At 33.3% G+C, this 22,869-nt stretch overlaps 1 protein-coding gene across 4 annotated transcripts in view; it reads left to right on the top strand.

Moving 5' to 3' along the window:
* Positions 1-22,869, top strand: part of LOC130894702 (vacuole membrane protein 1) — a 45,142-nt gene that overhangs the window by 1,892 nt on the left and 20,381 nt on the right. The window contains exon 2 of one of the 4 annotated variants that reach the window (XM_057801648.1): positions 3,565-3,774. The exons of 1 other annotated variant lie outside the window; for it this stretch is intronic. The gene's annotated coding sequence lies outside the window, so the exon portion shown is untranslated. Of the gene's footprint in view, positions 1-3,564; positions 3,775-18,214; positions 18,425-19,078; positions 19,336-22,869 lie in introns of those variants that run through there. 2 more of the 4 variants (XM_057801650.1, XM_057801649.1) reach the window with 2 other exon arrangements.

Genomic DNA, 22,869 nt, shown 5'->3' with positions numbered 1-22,869 from the left:
ATAACATTAATTGGAGTTTAAATATCTTGAGGACCAAGTTGGTTTCATATTCCATTTTCTGTTCTTATGTTATTGTTAATTTCATATAATGTGACATAAAGAAAATTATTTTGTTCAATTTCGATTGTGAATTCATGCAGTCATCTACTTACTGAAAAAAAAAAGGAATATTCATGTTAAGTAGGCTCAAAACAGTTTCCTCAAGATCTTCCCATTACTAATTGTGCTATAACAGTTTATATATTCCATTCTCAAATTAGAAATATGTTGTTGGTTCTATAGCACAAACTTGACATACCTCTTTGACTAACTGAATAAAGTATTCAAACTCTTCTATCCTATTATCTCATTATTTGAAAAATGTTTTGAATAAAATTTTATACCAAATAAAAAATATATGCAATTTTAAAGAAAACATCAAAAATTTTAAATTCCTGACAAAAATATGTATTTATTTCGTTAGATATAGATTCTTTATAAACAAGTATTTCTATTAAAATTAAATGTGAGGATTTTTACATATTTTAACTTTAATTTTCAATTAGAAGATAACTCAAATAAATACCTATATGAAGTGGTAATGAAAACAGTAACATCTTAGCCTTAGATTTTTTTTGCCTTATATCCAAATACCATTTAAGGAGATTAAAAACAATGACCCGTATCATTGGCAAACAGATGTATCTATTAATGTTAATATATATTAAATTATAAACCATAAGATCATCAAACCCCTCCGTAGAATTATATACCAGCTATTCTATTACCACTTAATATCACTTAATTTTGTTAAATGATAATGATCATTAGATAAAGTTTATCAATTAGAAAACAGCCAAACATACTCTATGACCTTAATTCTTCAAACAACAAGCTACATGTTGAAAATTACATTGTTGTCATAGTTTATCTTTCACTATTGCAAACAAATTCGATTGTAGTCTCTTCAAATTGTTTATCTCTAAACTCTAATTGACTTGTGTATAATATATAATCTTATTACTTTAGATCCTTCATTGAGCTTCATATTATTTCATTAACTATTAGGTGACGACACTATTTTTTTATCTATGAGAGGAGGAAGAGGCTCACAAGCGAACATAGCTCTATGAAACTCTGAACAGAGTTTGACATGAAACTACTAATATCCTTTTCTCCAAAGTCTTAGTGACAGCCCTGGAAATAGTTTTTATTTTTTTACTTCAGGACAACCATGTTCCTTGCCTTTTCCAGCTACTTTATTCTTCCATATTTGGAGGAGCTTCTTTCCCTTTCTCTTGGCCTTCATCACTGCTGTGATAAATATGTGCAGTTGCCTTTTCTAACAGTATTATACTCTTGATATAGTTGAGCTCTAAAGCACATATCTTCGCAATCAAGCAAGCTCTCATTTGTTGCCAGAGGGAGCATTCGAACAAAGTGTGTTCTGCGAAGTAGCATTGAAAATATTCAGCTTACAAAGTTTCTTTTATCCTCTTCAAAACGCTGTAAACTAACCGTGGCCTATGAGAAACTGGGTGAAATAATAATTAGTCACTGTGATTTCACATGGTTCATTCCTCTACTCTAGAAATGAGATGTAGATGTAGTCAAGCGTTCTAAACTTTCAGATGTCTGTACTGCCTCCATTCGTCTGTACTTTTGATACCTAAGGGCATCCGCCCACATTTCGACTACATATAGCAAAATAGCTTATGTAGCAAGGTTACTAGAATAATAAAAAGATTTGTGACAATAACAAGATGCGCAGTAGACTAGTGACACAGCTGTGAATTCGTTAGTTAAAAATATATTCGTTTGTATATCCAGATCAGCAAGAAATAACACACATCCTCATAACTCGAACATAATGTACGTGAGGTTCTGTTTGACATAAAAATATAAACAAAATAAAAATGTAAACATAATGACGAAGCTGGTGTTCTAGTAGCTGATCGTTTGTTTACAAAAACATGCGCATGTCACAAACCTTATATTATTCTAGCAACCTTGTTATGTAGTCCGCATAAGCAATTTCCTCTTGGCCGGGAATGGACCTTCAACATTAGCCATAAACCTGCATTGTTTTCACATTACCGCGGCTGCTTTATCCGTCTTTCTGTCGATATGGGCTCAGAGAGTCAGCTTGATGTTCAGCAATACTCCCAGGTACCTAATGGCTTCAGCTGTTTTTATTTGTCTATTATGTACTATTATGGTGTTGACTCTTTGGATTCGCTTAGTGCTGAGTAGAACAATCTCTGTCTTTGAACTGGTAAAGACTGGGATCTAGATTAATTCCAATTTATGGCATCTCATTCTATGGTTTAGTTTCTGGACCTTTATCGTATCGATTGCTAACCATCTGTTGGACTCAGTGTCTGAAGGATATCTTTCTATCTAGCGGAATTGAAAGCATTCCTTATAAGTAGAGTGACAGCCGTACACAGGTCTCTCGGGTATTGAGTACCATTTTCATTTCCGTTTCAGTTGCAAACGTTGATTTTTCCTTTTCCACTGTCGTGAAGAGAGACCACCTGCTATAATTATTGCCTCTTGCAATCTCTGCTTCTGGAGTAGCAATCCCCATGGGTCATTACCTAAGTTGTCACACATCTCGTTCCAATTTTGTACATTCAGAAGCTTTGGTAAGCAGCCCCACTATTGCTACTTCCAATAATACTGCTTCTGCTCCTACTGCTTTAGTTTGCAGCCGTTCAAGGACAACCATGGTGTCAAAGATATGCTTGTCAAGTCTGTATGTGTTCTAATGTGGTGGTAGAGTCATCCACCGCTCCTGGTATTTTTCGTCAATCTTGTAGTAGATGTAGGGGATGCCAGTGTGATATCTGGTAATTTTCCTTCATATCCTACTCTTCTATACGTTGACAACGCTCATTGACTGACTATGGTTAGCTGCTGCTTTGCTATAATATCTAACAGAAACTTGTCCAGGTCCTCACACCCGCTGGTCTGATGACCAATCCAAACATCGGTAACAACGTACCACCTTCGTCCATATGACAGTTAATCCATCCTACACGGAGATGCCCATTGGGTAGGAGCCGTCTGGAGATCTTCAACTGTAACCAGAGCATCCATATCCCTAATTTTCGAGAAAGGCATGTGACTTCAGCTTCAGATTAGATCCTGTACTTTGTTAGCAGTGATCTTTAGTACGTCTTCTCTGGGTCGCTTGTAATTTGCTTCTTGTATGGTCTCCGATTCTTCCTTAGCCACCGTATTCTCCTTCAATAGTTCAGCCTTGCTGTCCTTCTTTGTCTTGGCGCTTCTCGTTTATTTTCGCGAGTTATTTTTTCTTGAGAAGGCCTTCCTCTTAAGTTTCTCTGTCCCGCTTGAGCCATCCGACGTCTTCACCGTTTCCATTTCTTGCTACATATGAAGTAACAGCTGATAACATATAATAAATGTGATGACCTCGCGGAAACGTGGAAGATAATAAAAACTGCATTTCTTTTAATAATTCATTCTTTGTTCTAACGTTACCTAATAAACATATATTGTAATTGTAAATTTTTGTTTTTAAAAATCCAAATTCGAAGTTTTAATATATAATTGGCGCAGTCAGTAGGATACGCACGGGTTTCGGAAGTGAACAGTTTCGCATTGTGCCGGAAGTGAAATTCGGGACCTTGGAGTTTCTACACCTTAAGTGCGTATTACGAACTTAAAAAACTTTCGAAGTTGTGGCAACAGGAGCAGGGAATCAAGAAAAGGAGCAGGGAATCAAGAAAAGGAGCAGGAAAGCAGAGCGCTCGAATCGACGAACAATCTGTAAGTGCCTTTTCCTTTTTACCTTTCCAAACCCCTCTGTATAAGGATTTTGGTAAAGATAGTTAAATTTTGTTCATTGCGAATAAATTGCTTATTACAATAATTAATTTTAAATTATTTTCATGACCTATATTGATGAAATAATTAACGGAATTTCAAATATAGGATTAGACAACAAAAATAATATTAACACTCAACGGAATATTAATAAACAATTCACTAATTCTTTCAAATCAATAAATTCAACTTTAAATATGCCTGAGATGAACTGGGATCTTTTAAAGTCTAGAATTGATAATATTAAACCGTATGACGGTAACAGTAACTAACAGTAACACGTTAAATAAATTTCTAATTAGGTGTGAAGACCTTATTAATGATTATCGGCAATTTAATGATGCACAATTATCTAAACACATATTCCAATCAGTTCAAGAAAAACTTATAGATAAAGCAGAAATATTAGTAGGTAATTGTGCTGAGTTAACAGATTGGCCGAGATTGAAAGAAGCCCTGATTCAGTGTTTCGCTGATCGTAGAAATATTGACTGTTTAGTACAAGAACACACTAGAATGAAACCATTTAGGAACGAACCATTGATGAACTTTGGAAGTCGAATTCAATTATTAAGAAGCGCAGGAAATTAGTAATAATCCTAACATAACTAACGCGGAGAAAGTGTGCCAAATAAACCATGATAAAACTGCACTTAGTACTTTTATAGCAGGTTGTAGTGGTACCTTAAGAAATAACTTACATCTTAAAAATACAGCCTCATTGGAAGATGCAATGGCCTATCTGAACGAATTTGAAAACTTTGAAAAATTATATGGCAATCTAAATGACAATAACCGAGCAACGACGCCCAGATTTAATAGTAATTATCGACAACCTTATTCACAACCAAGATACTATCCTGAAAACCAAACACAACCCTCTTTCCAACAACCCTATCATTCCGTTGACAATAATAAACCAGTTAATCAATTCCCCAGTCAACCTATTAACATCCAACCTAGACAAATGCCCCCCAGAAAATACCCGATGAACAAACAAGTATTCGGACCTCCACAAAACGTTTTCAGACCAAACCAAAAACCCATACACAAACTTCCTAAACCAACACCTATGTCAACGACTTCAAGAAATTCTTCCACATTATCACAAAGACAAAGATGGCCAAACAATAACAATTATAATCGAAATCAACAATTTCGAAATTCTGGACAGAATTCAAATTTTACTTCCGAAGTGCTATTCACAAACGATTACGACCAATCAGACGAACAACATTACTATCAGAACCAAAATACGGACGATAATGACCAAAATCAAATGTACTATAACTATTACAAGACAGAAAATGAAAATTTTATCCAAACGAGTCAACAACAAGGAATACCTTAGTAGAAATTAACATTTCAACAGAAAACGCATTACCTTACATAGAAATTAATAATCCCAAATTAAAATTACTTATAGATACCGGTAGTTCACGTTCAATTATTAAACCTGATATTATAGAAAAAACTTATCCAAATTCCGTTAATCGAATCAATGCACAAATTAAGACAGCTTTGGTTAGTCGAGATATTATATATCAATCAACACTTAGAGCATTTCCTGAATTTCAGAATCCAAACTATTTCATCTCCTTTCTATTATTTGATTTCCACGAATATTTCGATGGTATTATAGGACTAAATGATTTAAGAAATATGAACTTTAATATTGATCTTATAAATAACAAATTAATAGGACCAAATACTGAGATACCTCTCAGATATAAACGGAAAGAAAACTCAAATATATTATTCTCAGTAGAACCACAACAAAAAATTCTAAAGAAGTTACCTGTTTCTATTTTTAATGGAGAAATATTGATAAATGAACGTAAAATAGGACCATTATATATACACTTACTTAACCGTAATAGATACATTTTCTCGATACGGCCAAGCCTACCCTTTATCAGCTGTAAACGGAATATATATAGTAGAATGCCTACTTAATTTTATAACACACCATAAAAATAACAGCAGATTCGGGTACGGAATTTAAAAATAAAGATCTTGAAAACTTTTGCGAACTTTACAAAATTGAACTTCACTTCACAACCGCTAGAAACAGCAATTCAAATAGCCCCGTGGAGAGATTTCATTCCACACTTATTGAACATGTACGATGTTTAAGAGAACAAAATCGAAGTCTCATATCAGATCAATTGATAAAACGGGCCATACTTGGGTATAACAACTCAATTCATAGTGTCACCAAATATACACCATTCGAGGTAATAAAGGGACACATAAATGAAACAGGAAGAGATAACCAAACGTGTGAGATAAAGCGTCGAATACAGTTAGGATGGATAGCTTTTGGCAAGTTGAGTAGTACCTTGAAATCAGACTTACCAATAAGCCTAAAGAGAAAAGTATATGAGCAGTGTGTTATACCTGTGATGTCCTATGGGGCAGAGACGCTTACCCTCACGAGACAAACTGCAGGAAAGATGAGAGTGGCGCAACGGGCAATGGAAAGGGCAATGTTGGGAATTACGAGAAGGGATAGAATTACAAAAGAGAACATAAGAAGAAGAACAAACGTTAAGGACATTATTGAAATTATAGCCCAAAAGAAATGGAAATGGGCAGGCCATGTAGCCCGAATGACGGATAATAGATGGACGAAAAGAATATTGGAGTGGAGGCCAAGAATGGATAGGAGAAGTAGAGGCAGGCCGCCAACAAGATGGAGTGACGATGTAAAGAAAATTGTAGGAAATTGGATACATACAGCTCAAGATAGAGATAGATGGTTTAAACTAGAGGAGGCCTATATCCAGCAGTGGATGGAAGATGGCTGATAGATGATGATGATGATGATGAAATGAAACAAACCCTTTTGACCTTAATGATCACATAATAATATCAGACTATGTACAAGCTCATAAACAAGCAACCACAAGACTTTACGAAAATATAACAGAGACTAATAAAACCATAAAAGAAAAGATTATTAATGATATCCTTTATTACCGATACAATTAGAGACTCCCGTCTCATATATAGTAAACATACCTTTATATATTATTTAAATTTAGAACCTATTATTTAGCAATTGTTCAACATTGAAAAACATTTTTTCATTATAAAAAATAATTTAGAAGTGAGAAATGCAACTAATGAAATCTCATATCATGCCTTATCTCAAGACATGTTGTTGAGAACAGAATTTCTCATCAAAATTACACGTACAAAACTTGATAATTTACAACCTCATATACGTAATAAAAGAAGTTTCTTTGACGGAGTCGGTCAACTACAAAAATGGTTGTTTGGTACACTTGATACCGATGACGGTAATAAATATGATAACGCAATAAAAATTCTAGAAACAAACCAACAAAACATGATTACGGAAATAAACTTACAAAATTCACTTTCTAAGAATCTTATAAGAAATTACAATGTAACAATTCACACCTTATCAAAAAATCAAGAAAAATTTGCAAATTCTCTCGAAAAATTTCAAATCAGGGTGCAAAAATCAATCACTGAATCACACGAGTATTTAACCTTTCAAGCAATCATTTCACAAATAAATCTAGACTGTCAAAATATTATCACATTCTAAGATAATTTGGAAGACTCCATAGCTTTTGCAAAACTAAACACACTTCATCCTTCTATTATCACTAGTCAAGAGATACAAAAAACGCTAGAATATTTAAGGAAAATTTACCCTGACAACCAAAATACAAAATTTAAAAACATTCTAACATACTACCAATTTTTAGGCACTCAAGTTTCGTTTGCTAATAATAAATTAATTTTTGCTATACATATACCAATTATCAAAGCCGAAGTCCTTAAATTATATCACCTCTTACCCATCATTCAAAACAACCAAATATTCTCCCTAAAATACTCCTATCTGGCACGAAACAACTCGAATAATCAATTTATAGAAGAAATCTGTCCACTACTAGAAAATGTATATTTCTGCATCGAAGACCACTCTCCTGACGACAATTGCACCCTGCAGCTCCTCGAAAACCAATCGACTAAAGGTTGCCAAAAAATAAATTCAAAATTAGAAGAATCACTTATTGAACACAAGACGAGATAATTATCATTCCAGCAAAAATGGAAAAAGTTTTTTCCAAATGCAACACAGACAAATATCTAGAAGTAAAAAAACCTACACTAATAAAAATACCAAAGTCATGTCAAATAGAAATCAACGCGAAAAAATTCTTCAACGACGTCAAAATACAACGAGGAAAACCACTACTTCTTCCCAAACCAATTACGGAAGAATACGATACGATTGCAGAATACGAAACACCCAAAATGGAAAAAATCATTTTAGAAGATATTCACGAAATAAGCAGAATGACGAATCAACTTATACCACTAAAAATCCCAATATCCAACCACTATCCCAAAATTTCTGATAGCTTATCTTTACTAGCCATAATTTTATTTATACTGGGATGGATTTTTAAGAAGAAAATCAAGAAAACCCTGCAAAAATGCTGCAAAAACCAGAAAAAGAAAGAAAATTCAATAGAAGAGTACCCAGAAGAGTCCAAAATCGAACACCACTCCGTATTGTTCTCATCTTAGAGGGGAGGAGTTACATATGAAGTAACAGCTGATAACATATAATAAATGTGATGACCTCGCGGAAACGTGGAAGATAATAAAAACTGCATTTCTTTTAATAATTCATTCTTTGTTCTAACGTTACCTAATAAACATATATTGTAATTGTAATTTTTGTTTTTAAAAATCCAAATTCGAAGTTTTAATATATAATTTGTTGCTCTTCTTCTTTTCTTCCTTAGTGAGAGGCTATTTAGTAAGCTCTGATATCTTTTCCTTCATATTTTGTTAGATAGATGTTCTCCTTTATTCCTGTGTGACAGTGCGTAAACATGTCTTCAGGTGCTCCTCTTTTGTATTGCCTCTTGCCTCAAACTTCTCGAAGGGCTTATTCCGATATTCCGATGCCAAGCTGCCTCTCCTGCTTCATTCTTTGTTTTTTTTTTTTGTTTTTTATAATTTGATTTAGTCATTTTCTGTCCCACGAATAGCTGGGGTAATTCAACGGTCACCGCCGGGCAGAGCCCCGCTTGCTGGGGGAAAGTTAGGGTTCAAAGTGGGTGTCCCCGGGAGAAGAGTCCGTATACTCAAGACCAATCTGTGCCTTGGCCATGCATCTCTCCATTTTATTTCCCTAATACAACCAAAGAATTGAAGGTGAAGGTCCTATTGGTAAGGATTCAATTAGACTAGTCATTGATTCTATTGATATTGGTCCTTTTACTAATTCTACATTCATATTGTACCAAAAAGATGTGTGAGACAGTGAGATATGCATCACTGGACCCTTTATCATTTTAAAAATGGAAATTTTTTTAAGCATGTCTTCTTTACCTTTGCTAATATTCCGATTCTGTTGTAATAATTATTTTCTTTGTAAGGTCGTTAATCTCTGTTCCAATTAATTATTTTGACACCACTGTATCATCATCAATACTACATATACCATTAAGGTTGCAGATAATAACATAAAGTTTATTATAGACATCTTCATAATACCTCTAAACTAATGAAAACAAAGTTTTATAGAACTGATGATATTAAATCATTTGTCTATTCATAGGTCCCTAATTTTAATATGTCAAAGAGAATAAATACGTTAAAAACGCCACCCCGAATCACAATAGAAAATAACAATAATTATTGACAAATTATATCTGTTAAATACAAGGTCTTCCTAATAACATATTGACAAAAACAGTTGATATCAGCTACAAAGTTGAATATAATGTTTGCTAATATTGAAACTTGTTTTGAATATCCATTTTATTTCAATTTATGTATAAGCAGCCTATTCAATCTCTAAACGATAAAAGTAACATAATAATGCAATAACATAATGTACAATGCTGATGAGTAATTAGAATTATAGATTACCAATAACTTATTTGATAATTTCTTACATATAATACTCTTAAGTTAATTTTATTGTTTTTTAATTATACATCTGGATTTACCTTACCCACTATTTTCCTGCTTAAACTTACAAATCCTCGGGTATGGATGGCATATCACCTTGTAAGGATCTTTAGATTCTGCCTTGCTAATGTTTACGTTCCTAAATAATCGACCCTGGAAGGAACGACTACATCAATCCCACATTAGCTCCACGAGTTTCCTACTGTAAAAAAAGAGGCTTTTGGATTGGTAAAACATGTTGCTGGAAAGACATAGACTAGTAACACTAAGTCTAACAATAATATCTTACCTATTTATACATTTTTACCAAATATAAAATCAAATACTTCTGAACTTGTAGGAATCTTTAAACTACGTAATATATTGGAAATTTTAAGAGATCACTGACCTGTCGGATTACCTCTGACAAAAGTGACAACATATTATACCCTGCCAGATTATCGCTTGCGGAACACGTTTTCTATGAAGGTCATTTCTATTATGAATCTGCTAAGTATCGACAATCCAAAACAACTACAAAACACGCCTGATTTTAGAAACGACATACATTGCTCAAAATGATCCCTGTATTAATAATAAAAAGCTGATTTGAATAAACTTAGTTCAATCTATTCATATCTTTTAGATTTTAAGACAATATATTTAATACAAAATGCAACGTCATTAGTAACCAACTAACATTTCCTATAAATTCCACTTCATTCATAAAGATTTAACCAAAATTTAATGTCATCTATAATCTAGCTTATAAAACATTTCAGTTTCATTCATAATCTATCCAATAAAAATTCTAAAACCATTTGTATAGCAACAAGAATCAACAAACTTCATATCATGTGCCATTTTGAATATTGATGTTTGAATTGTATGAATTTGATAATTGCTTACTTGTTGGAAAGGATTTTAGTCCTCTGTTCATCAATATAAAGTTTTTTTAAATCTGGTACAATCATAACTGAGAAAATTAATTTCTAAGATGTAAAATTTTGATAATGTCTCTATCACAAAACTTTACGTAGAATGAAGATGCAATAATTGCATAAATATTAAGTATACTTAATAAATGCACGTTCTATTGAGCTACACAACACGTGTTGCTCTCGAAGCCAATGATATTTTAGAAGAAAGCGAACATTCACCAATCGACAAGACTTTCCTTTCTATCTGTAACAACAGCTTATTGTGGTTTCAATCGACTCAGATTTACACACCGTAACTCTGTTGAATGATTGTGTAGTGCAAAAAAAGTAGTACGACGAAATGGTAATGTTTTACGAATTTTTCGAAAAAATTATGTATCGTAAATGATGTATGTTCGTATATATTCATGGATTGACGCCCAGTCTCGCTTCAATTCTTATTCGTAATGAATTTAAATAATTGGTTTTAATTTTAATTTAAATTGAAAGTCTTTGTGAAATTGTAAGATCAAGTATTTCACTGATAGAACGCCATTTGTCTCTCTAACAATTTTATAAATTTTACAAAAAACATACAATGCTTACATATTGAAAATAAGTGTAAATAGTTGGAAATTGGTTTACAATTTTTGTGACATCGATTGTCATCAATATAATTTATTGAAATAAATATGCCGCAAGTAGTAAATAGTGTCAAAATAGTCAATTTTTGCTTGTTATTCTAACAACTTTTATTGGAGTTGAATAGTTTTAGAAAGTCCTTGCGGTCGATTGCTATTTTGTCTTTTACTCAGCTCACCCCACCGGAAGTACCGCATGGGTCCCTAAATTTACATTCACTTTATATTCAAATTACATTTTATGAGCAAATTATATTTTTTGTAGAGCCCCTAGAATTATCTTTATGGATTCATGAACCCATGAGATATTATACACATTAGACTCCCATTAAATTCCTCTAAAGCTATTTATTTTGAATTATTTTGTTATCATTTACAGAGTGTTTCACGACGAGTCGAAACTATCTGTATTTGCCAAAATACTAATAGTAAAATCGTGAACATTTCTACGTTTGGGTTTTCGGCGACCTTTTCATCTGAAATATTTTCAAAGATGGCCGATTTCCGGTTCTGCCGACTATAACTTTTGTTATTTTAAATAGAACACCCTGTATATTAATACATTTTTGAAATTTACGTGAAATTTTAGTATACTTTTGTCTAAAAACTTGAGTTATTAATTTTTTTGTAAAAAATTTGACCATTGCAGACCCTTATAAATTATTTTTTTACGAGGATACCCTTAAAGATATGAAAATGCTTCCTGTTCGGTTGCTTTAAGCAAGATCAGACGTATTTTAAATTATGTTAAAAAATTTTTAATTTTATACAGGATGTGTATAAAAAGTGTTTAAAGTTTAACTTCATAAATATAAAATTTCTTTATGTTTTTTAAATAGTTTTTTTCCTTTTTTCATGCATTCAGAGGTAAAAAATAAGGCAAACTGAAAGTCTGCCATCTTTGAAACTATTTTAGTTAAAAAGATCGTATCCGAAAACCCAAACGTAGAAATTTTCATGATTTTACTAAGTATTTTGCCATATACAGATAGTTTTAACTAGCCATGGGACATCCTGTATAGTTAGTATATCAATTTTATACATTATATTAGTATAGACGTTAGTATTGAGGTACGACAATGATTTGTTCCATAAACTTGGCCTTTGCGGTTCATTAGGCTCCCAATTTTTTGTATGTATGTATTTTTCAATGTGTTATGTATACTGCGTCCTAAAAGATCTATTGTGTAATATTTTTTTGCTCCGGATCTCCGTGGTCTCTTACACTTCGACAGAATTGGATAAAGGTATCGTTCTATACGTAGCAGAATCTGCAGGTTGTATTCCCAACTAAACCTACTGCTTCAGGTGTACATTGAGGCGACAATGTACACTGAAAAGACTCTTATTTATTATCACGAATTAGTTTTCCTTGGATAATACATTTCAATACGTTTCACACCCTGTAGATTATTCCAGTAAGTAATTTTTTCCTATTTACCTCATGTTGTCTGCTATTACATTTTCCTTCACTACAGTATACCCTAGAACCCAGTGAAAGGTAACCTTTTTTGTTTTTGCTTAGCTTATTTATCTTGTCGAGACACTTCCAAAGTAGCTTGGATCTTAGGACATTGGAGGATTGGCTATCGGACAAGATAATAATCTTCCATCTGGGATAATTCATTTCCAACTGAACTGGACACATTTTTCAATTGCAAATATTTTTGTATGAAAAATAGTTTTCATATGATTATAAGTCCGCACATTCCTATTTTAATCCTGTCTACTGTTGTTAACTAAATTAAATTTTCTGGAACCGTTGGTAATATTCATACTGAACACAATGTTCACACTACTACGACACCAACTCTTCACAGTTACCCTGTCACACCCGCGTTTCGATAACCAAGTTATCGTCTTCAAAGACTAAAGGTAAACTAAAACCTAATGACTTGACTTACTTGTTTTATATTAAATTTTCCTACCAATAAATCTTTTCTCGCGAAAATTATGTTTGATACAATGGAAAGAATCAGCCGGGATGTACCTGCACGTAACGGTGTTTCTCCTAAATACAGAGTGCGCCAGAGTAACTTATTTGAAAGGTCAATAAAAACAAAAGTACTTCAGATATTGTTTTTATTATTTTTTTATTTGAGAATACAATGTCCCAAGTTTCTTTACATTCAGTGCTGAAAATGACATTTGTTAAATGGCGACCTCCATTGTGTATACACTGATTTAGGAGATTTCGGAAGTTCGTTTCCGGCATACCACTGGGTATGTTGGCAATGACATCACGAATGTTGTTCTTCAGGTGAGCAATTATTATTATTTATAGCAACTATTAATATTTTTACTAGTATCTAAAAATGGTAACTGTCCATTATTTTCCATTTCATAGGTGAACTTTTTAAATGGATATTTTGAATTGAGTTCCAAAATGAATTCTTCTACGTTTGCCTTTTTCGTATTGAATATGGCAAAAATATTATCCATATACCTGTACCATGCCCTTGACTTATTTCCTTTTCATTTTCATGAGTCATTTATTGCACTTATCTATGCACGAGGTGTTTTAAGTCTGCGTAATATTTCGCTCAAATACTTCTAAGACGAAGCTTGAGAAACTTAAATGTTCACTCAGAATATGTCTAAAAATTGACATTTTGGAATAACTAGAAACTGGTCAATTCCGAATAGTACACCAGCAATTTTTGCCAAAAGTAGTTGAAATAATGAGGGAAACCAATCGCAGAAGACGAATCATTCTTCACACAGTCAAAACATCGAATTGATGGATCATCATTTCTTCACAGATCAAAAATAAATTTAATGATTTTTTACACCTGAAGAAGTGGTTGATGCGTTTAAATTATTTGTTTTTGAGGTACCTCAATTGGAATGGAAAAAATGCGTTACCATTTCAACGAACAATAACTTATTAGAAGTGTCGGTGTAAAGTTTGACGTCAAAAAAGTAAACCAGAGCTACACAATAAATTAAAAGAAAAAAGATGTCCACCGAAATTGTGAAAATTGAAAAAATTGGAGTATCGAGCCATCATCAAGTACCTGTATTTAAAAGGGTTAAGAGGTAAGCAGATTTACGAAGATATGCTTAACACCCTTGGTGATCAATGTCCTTCGTGTGCGACCGTGAAAAATTTGACTGCAAACTTCAAAAGTGGTAAATTTTCCATTGAAGATGATGACCGTTCGGGAAGGCCAGTTTCTATGTCAGTCCCCGAAGTTTTATGTTGACCAAAAGCGTGTAAGGGTAGAAGCATCGCGTTCGATCCAGAAACAAAGCAACACTCTGGTTCTCCAAGACCTAAGAAGTTTCGTATCCAAAAATCTGCTGGAAAAGTTCTTGCTTCAGTTTTTTGGGATTGCCATGTAGTAATCATGTTTGATTTTTTGGATAAGGGTAGAACAATAACTGGAGATTACTATTCGACATTACTGATCACTCTACGGGAAAAAATTGAAGAGAAAAGACGCGGAAATTTATCCAAAGGTGTTTTGTTTTTGCAGGACAACGCCCCTGCACACAAATCTCACGTTGCCATGCAAAAAATTAGTGATTTAGCGTTTGAATTACTAGAACACCCCCCATATTCAACTGAAAAAAAGTTTAAAAGGTCTTAAATATTCTTCCAACGAGGAGGTAATAAATGCAGAGCAAGAAGAAACATTTTTTTTTTTTGAAAGGTTAAGAGACGTTGCAGGTTCGCTGTAATAATGTATATATTAAGAGAAGAATATGTTGAGTAATAAAATATTTTGACATTGAAATTCTATTTGGTTCTGTAGTATACTAAGTATTTTTCAACATATCCTCATATAATGTAATGCAATACAAAATAATTAAATTATTCTAGGTGTGCCGCCAAGCCATGTTTATACTGAAAGGGAGCCGAGGGTTAAAAAAGTTTGGGAACCTCTGCTATAATCTCCAATCACAGTCTCTAATTTTAAATTTTTTTTGTATGGGTGAAACTTATTTTCATCAACTATTTAGGAATTACATCTCGTTGCCTCACTTGAAACAGGTTTTCACATTTTTAATTGTTTTTATTTTCAACATATGCATATATTTTTGTAATTTCTATATTTCTCATTATTGTTTTATATTTTCCTTAATGCCAGTTATTGGAAATTCCAGTTGTTCGTCTTCCATTTGTTCCCACAATTAACCGAATTTCTATTTGTTCTCCTAAAATCAATATCATCGGCATCTCCAATAGATTTTATTGTAATTTTCAAATATGTAATTGACGTTTAATATCAGATATGTAAAAATTAAGGCAACTTGATTAAAAATGTATTTATGTTTGCATACAATTTTCGATATTATAAAAAAATTTCACATAACTATTAAATTTTTCGTATACGACTGATACATTTTAGTATTTTCAGTAATTTTTACATCATACGTAACTTTTTGTATCTAATGACTTTTCATATTATTGATATAATAAAAAAGTTTCACAATTGTTGCGAAAACATATAACATTGGTGTACAATTGTTCACTAACAATAAACAAATTATCGTTTTAAAAAATTAATTTATAGTCCGCGATTCATTTTTGTTTAGCAAATAATAGAATAGTTTACTTTTCTGTGTCAACCCATACTGACAACTCTGCAACCTTGCTCTATCTAGTCATTTCTGGATTCACAGAATAAAAAATGTTCTCAGCGTAGACGTTACAAAACTATGCCCAATAAATTTTGTTAGATTTGTGGACAATTTATATGAAAACCACAAGACAGACAATCATCACAAGAAGTGAAGAAAGCTTATTTTCTTTATTTCGAGGGCAAAATCATGACCGAGACAAGATAAGAAGCTCTATAAAAATTGCTAACTCTATGGTGTGGCGGAAATCTTCAAATAAATCATTCTGTCAGCCGTTACCGATATCAACTTCTCCATTGAATTATAGAGATACGAGTGATACTGAGGACGCACTCGAAACAGATGTAGCTGAAGACTAACTTTAAACCAGACACTTCGAGAGAACCCCATTTCATTCGTCAACTCAATTATTTGGTGCGGCATATAGAAAGAAATGGCGAAACTTCTAGTATTACATATGTTTGATAAAAAAAAATTTGCTCTACTCATAAAACGGAAAGTTATGTATGTATAACTTAAAAGTTTCATTGCTTCATAGTGGAAACTAGACCAGTTGCTCATTCAACTCGAAGGATACAATGAAACTTTCACAAACATGGTAACTATTATAAATTCAATCATGTATAGCCAGTGAATTTGTCAAAATTGTGGTGATATAAAAACGAAAGCCATATTAATTACACTAGAACCCTGCTAATCCTATCTCGGTTAATCCGAACTGCCGATCGGTAATAAATTATATTTGTTTAAACTTTTTTTAACGCTCTGAAAAAGGCAAGGCTAATAATTGAAACCTCAATAAAACATCCTTTTGAACAGAAATACGACTTTTTAGGTTTTACAACATTGTATTACACCACAAATTTTGCGAACGGCTCGCCATGTAGGTCAATTTCAATTGCTTCAAAGAAGAAAACCTGCTGCGACATCGCCGTAGAAACAACAGCAGATGTAGACATAGAGCTCTGCTCTGCGTAGCTAAAATCCAAAGAACTAGCACCTTGGAGATCATTTGTTGTGGAAGTGGAAAAAGGATTTTTAAGAAACAAGGAAAAAAATTATGCAATAATTCACACTTAGATGTGTGTTTCCAGGGAATCTTGTCACGATTAGTAAGAAAATAAGAAAAGACAGGAAATATTCCATTAAGATATTAGGACTCTATTAACTCTAAATCAAACTCATTGGTAGTCATCACTGCTGGTTTATAATGAACACACTGTTTACAATACCATTTCACAAAAACTCACAATTGCACTGTTCGTCTATAACTTGGTTATATAAACGCGCGCCAGACAGTTCAATTGTGAGTGTTGATGTAGTGGTAGTGTAAACAGTATGTTCAGTATGATTATCACCAACGGTTCCAAAAATTCTAATAACTGCTAGTTTCTTAATGAAGTGCCAGATAAAAGATGGACACTTTTTCATCGTATTTAATTTATGTTTAATGGCTGGATCTTCTACCTTGTTCCAAATATGTATATAGTCTCAATTATGATACATGCTTCTGCTTTAATACTCTTATTTTTAAATCCTGCATATCAAAATTAGTTATAGACATTTAATTCCATTTTTGTTAGTACTTTAAGGTCCGGTTTCTTCACGTCCTAATGAAGTGCCAAATAGTTATTAGCCGCATAACTTTAGTAGGAACTTTTAATTGTCGAATAAATGTTTACCGTTTTTTCACCCTTGGTTTAAATCCGAACTAACTAATAAGTATTTGACACTTTATTATGTACTCAACAAATGGTCTACTGTTGGTAACACTAGGAAAGATGCGTATATAGCAATTGGCCATGAATTGAATAAGGAAAGAAATAAGCAAAAAAAGGTTCTTCTATTGACGGTTTCCTATGATCGTGTTTTGTTAAGGTCATGTTGAAATAGTTGCTACTTGGAGAAAGATGTGTTGGTCTGAAAATTATCGTTTATATTGAAAATAATTGATAGGAAAGGAAAAAGAAAACGTTAAAAAATTTTTATCATCGGACCATTGTAAGGATCAATTTTATGACGAACGGAATAAGCTTGTTCTTCTGGAATTTGCTGTGCTTCCTCAATCAATTCCTCATCAAACAAATCTTCTAACTCTTGTCAAGCATTCATATTAAATATTTAATTATTTGTATGATGAATATTTCCAAAAATGAACTAATCAAATATAGGTATAATGTTGACAATAGATCAAATTGACAGCTGATCCGACCTATCTCAACCTTGACCGTATCCTTACCTTACACCTTACTCGTTTTATATAGAGTCAAAATTGGTAACCATGTTCATATTAATTTTTAATTTAGTTAAGTTGGTAGGCGATAAGCACTTTTTGATATGTTCATGCGACAGCGAAAATGCGAAATGAAATGGCGACAGGCAAACGTGCTCCAATTTGTAATCTCAAGAATTATTAAGTATTGAGCAACAATCCGACGATTGTTTAGCAAGAGTTTTGTTAATCAAAACAAGTATTGTCAAACGATTCATAAGGTATGTTCATTTTTATCAAATTAAGCTTTATTTTTTTGTATTTAAATCTTGTCGCCACATGCCAAAACTTTGTTCATTAATTTTCTTTCACAGAATTGTAAGAATTGTAAACAAAGTCCTGAATATTTTTCTTATTAACATTGTAAAAGTTAGATACCGATCCTTGTATACATTGACATGTACTTTTTGAAACTCTGTTCAAGAAACTGAACATTTTGTCAACTTTGGACTTCATCATTTCCCAACAAAGAACCCAAACCCACTGAAAATAACAACATATAATATATAAACAAACCACTTTTGATGTATAATATTTTAGGTTAAGTTTCTACTAAACTCTTTAATTGACACTTGTGACTGCCTAATAACTTATTTGGCAAATAACTTGATTTTACTTTATTAGAAGGTGAAGACACTGAATTTTTGGTTATTCGGTAAATAATAGTTAGTACTGACTTTATTAGGAAGTGAAGAAACCCGGCTTAAGAAAAGTAAATTTTGGTTTGCTAGTGTAATTGTTCAATGATTATGAATAAAGTATACTACTACTTATTTCCTCGATATATAAAACTAATATTGATTTAAGATTGGTTCAGTACACAAAACATCACATAGATAAAATCTTCTACCCATCCACAACAACGGTGTTCTATTTAGTCCCTACAATGACGTCGGGTTGTCGTAAACGGATACAAAAGTATTTAAGATGCACACGCAAATTATTCGTAGTTTACTAATGAACTAAGTTTCTAATTATGCTTCACAATTTTTTTTATTGAGTTTGATAACGAGCCAAAATTTAATTTTGTCATATTTTTTTAGATAGCCTGATTGTCGCGTCTTATAATCTGTCGTGTAAGGTAAATGTATCAGTTAATGTAGTGTGGTTATCAATTCCAAAAAGCCTTAAGGTAATATTAGATATGACTTCATGTTTCTGTGAATCGTCCAAAAAAGTTATTAACAAAAATTGTAAGCGACGCATATTCCTTACCTAGAAAATATGCATATTTACAGAGTGGCTAATACAATACGATACGGTTTATTGACTAGTATAAAGCATTTGCGTAGTCCCAATTGTAAATCACTAATTGATTATCATTAACATGAGGAAGTGAAAAATTAAAAAAAAGTCAAATCAATATTTTCTTAAAATCAGATTTCTGGCGTAACGTTTCTCATATTCTTATTAGTATGCAAATTTAGAAACTTTATACAGTCGAACGTCAAGTTTTTTTAAATTGTGTTTGCTGCAGACTATATAATGGATCTGTCCCTGGTGGTATAACTGCGAAGTGTTTCAAATATATACATTCAAGGCAATGGGAGGATCCCATAAACGGTAAAGAGTTCGCTGCTATGTAATCAACTTCTTGCATTGTGAATAATATGCAAAGCAGTCTTCTGAAGAGTAAAACCCTTAGAGTAGAGTTGTACGATAGATATACTATAAGCCAGATGACTGTGGATCAAAGAAAAATAAAAGTCATGCGAATAACGCGAATACTGCCAATAGAGGAGTGCAATGTCTCACTGCAAAAAGCTGTGATGGTATTTTTAAGCATAGTGAGTCTATATACTCTCCCAAATGATACAAGGATCTAATTATTTTGTGAATGTAGCTAAAAATTTATCAAATTCTATAACTCCTTCTCATGATCCGCTTTCATATCACCCTAATGTTAATGCTAATTTATACAGTTTCTTCTTTATGTTCGTAGTTTTAGCACAGAGCTTCGCAGTACAATTAATGAGATCAAAAATGAATACTCGTCTGGAACTGATGAACTTACATCAAAAATGTTTTCGAGTGTGCCCGATTACACATTAAATCACCTTACCACTTTAATTAACGTTTCATTTCAAAATGGCACTTTTCCCAATTGCCTCAAGATGGCTATAATTATACCTCTGCATAAAGGAAGAGATAAAAATCAAGCATCGAATTATCGCCCAATTGCACTCCTTATCACGTTATCTAAGATCATAGAAAGATTGGTCAAAAAGAGGTTTTTATCATTTCTGTTTAAATATAAAATACTTACTACCCATCAATTTGGGTTTTAAAGTAGATACATAAATGATGCTATTTTCTCCCTCCAAAATAATATCTACTCTAGCCTAAACAACCATCACTCCACTGCAACAGCTTTTTGTGATTTTTCTAAGGCTTTCGATTGTGTTAATCATAATATTTTAATTAACAAATTGCAGTACTACGTTTTCAGAGGAACACATAGTTTAAGTCATATCTTACCAACAGAAGTCTGCTTGAAAGGCTTGATATAACGATAGAGAGAGAGAAATGCTTTATTGTCAAAAAATTTACAATTTGTAGATAAAAGCTTGTAAAAACTAAAAAACAAAAATAAAAATAACTAAAGATAAAACAAATTTCAATATACAGAAGAAAACCTCAATGAATAACAAAATTATAGGTAATAGTAATAGGTAATAATTAGCAAATAAGGTCATAGCAAAAATTAAATTAGTGTGCAGCATGTCTAGAATTAAATATTCTTATCTTAAAATATAAAAGTTCAGTGTCCGTGCGTATGTTCCGAATTAACTCAAAAACGAGTCAACCGATATTCATGAAAGTTAGCATACATATGTAATTGGTCCAACTTAACTGATAAGTTATTATTTAAATTAATGGTCTCAATAATTAATAATAAACTGATCATCAACGTTGATTGTTGTTATTAATCGATGGCGCCTTAAGCGAATTTCATTACAGAGTACTGTAAAATTTTGTCCATTGCATAGATGGCGCCACACTCTAATGTGATATATTTTCTTAGACTACACACTATACATATCTTATTTTGCCTATACCAGTTAACGTCGCTTCTTTCAAATCATTTTTCATTTTGTCTTCGTTGCGTACATTTTTTTTTTTACTTTTAACTTATAGTTATTCAAGGAACAGCGAAATTCATTCACATTAAAAATTCAATTACTATTTTTAATAAAATGCTACCCGAAAAATCCAACCTTAATGCCCGTAGCAAGAAGACTCGATGTGCACGTGTCATTTGGAGCATCCAAAGTTTGTGAGGAGAGAGTTCTCTCTCTCTCTCTCTCTCTCTCTCTCTCCCTCTCTCTCCCCCCCCTCTCTCTCTCCCCCCCTCTCTCTCCCCCACCCCCCCCTCTCTCCCCCCCCTCTCTCCCCCCCCCCTCTCTCCCCCCCCTCTCTCTCTCCCTCTCTCTCTCTCCCTCTCTCCCCCCCCTCTCTCTCTCTCCCTCTCCCCCCCCTCTCTCTCTCTCTCTCCCTCTCTCTCTCTCTCTCTCTCTCTCAAGCTTTTTATAGATATTATTATTTTGAGGTTATTCACAGAAAGCTAAATTTCGAGTATAACCATCGTCAATTATTGGTTTAAGTGGTAACGTTTTATATTTTTGGGGGGTATTCGTGATATATTTTTGACCAATTGTACGAGATCCGGCTGCGTCCACCAAACGTCTAGGGTCCATCAACATAGATATATATCCTCCTGTATAGAGGAGGATGAGATTGTACCCATTACAGCTGGAGTGCCACAAGGTAGTGTTATGGGCCCATTGTTATGGAACATTATCTATGATGGGGTTTTAAACTTAGGACTAATGGAAGGAGTATCGACAGTGGCCTATGCAGATGATCTCGCAGTCATGATCAAAGCCAAAACAGAACAAGTTCTAATGGAAAGGTGTAATGATGCTCTGGAAGAAATAGAAGCTTGGATGAGGTCAGTTGGACTTAAGATAGCTCCCGAGAAAACAGAAGCTGTGATGATAGTTGGGAAGAAACGTCATGGCCCAATAGAACTTAAGATCGGAGGTCTCGCCATTCACCCAAAGAACCATGTGAAATACCTAGGTGTAATCATAGACAGAAGGCTCAAGTTCACTGAACACCTCAGATATGTGAGTAACGAGGCGAACGTTACAGTTTCTGCTCTCAGTCGTCTAATGCCTAATATGGGAGGCCCATGTGAAGCAAAAAAGAGGATTCTGGGGTGCGTGGCGGAATCTACACTTTTATACGCAGCTCCAATCTGGGGAAGTGTTCTAGAGATTAAAAAATATAACACCGTAGCCAGCCGAGTACAAAGAAGAGTAGCGTTGAGAATATGCAGGGGCTATCGTACTATCTCAACCGAGGCTGCAAGAGTACTTGCACGAATAATACCTATAGATCTTCTAGTTGAAGAGAGATCGAGAGCGATAGGAATGACAGCAGGTGAGAAAAAGGCTCTTCGAAAAGAAACGGTACAGAAATGGCAAAATAGATGGAACTCCAGCGACAAGGACGTGTGGCTTCACAAACTGCTACCAGATATTACGCCGTGGTATGAGAGATGGAGTGGTGAAATTGGATACTATTTGACCCAAACAATGACAGCCCATGGCTCCTTCCAAAGTTATGTTAGGAGAATAGGTAAAGCTGAAAATGACCTCTG

This window comes from Diorhabda carinulata, chromosome 6 (genome assembly GCF_026250575.1).
Source record: "Diorhabda carinulata isolate Delta chromosome 6, icDioCari1.1, whole genome shotgun sequence".
Classification (NCBI taxonomy): Eukaryota; Metazoa; Arthropoda; class Insecta; order Coleoptera; family Chrysomelidae; genus Diorhabda; species Diorhabda carinulata.
This window is presented reverse-complemented; position numbering and strand designations above follow the sequence as displayed.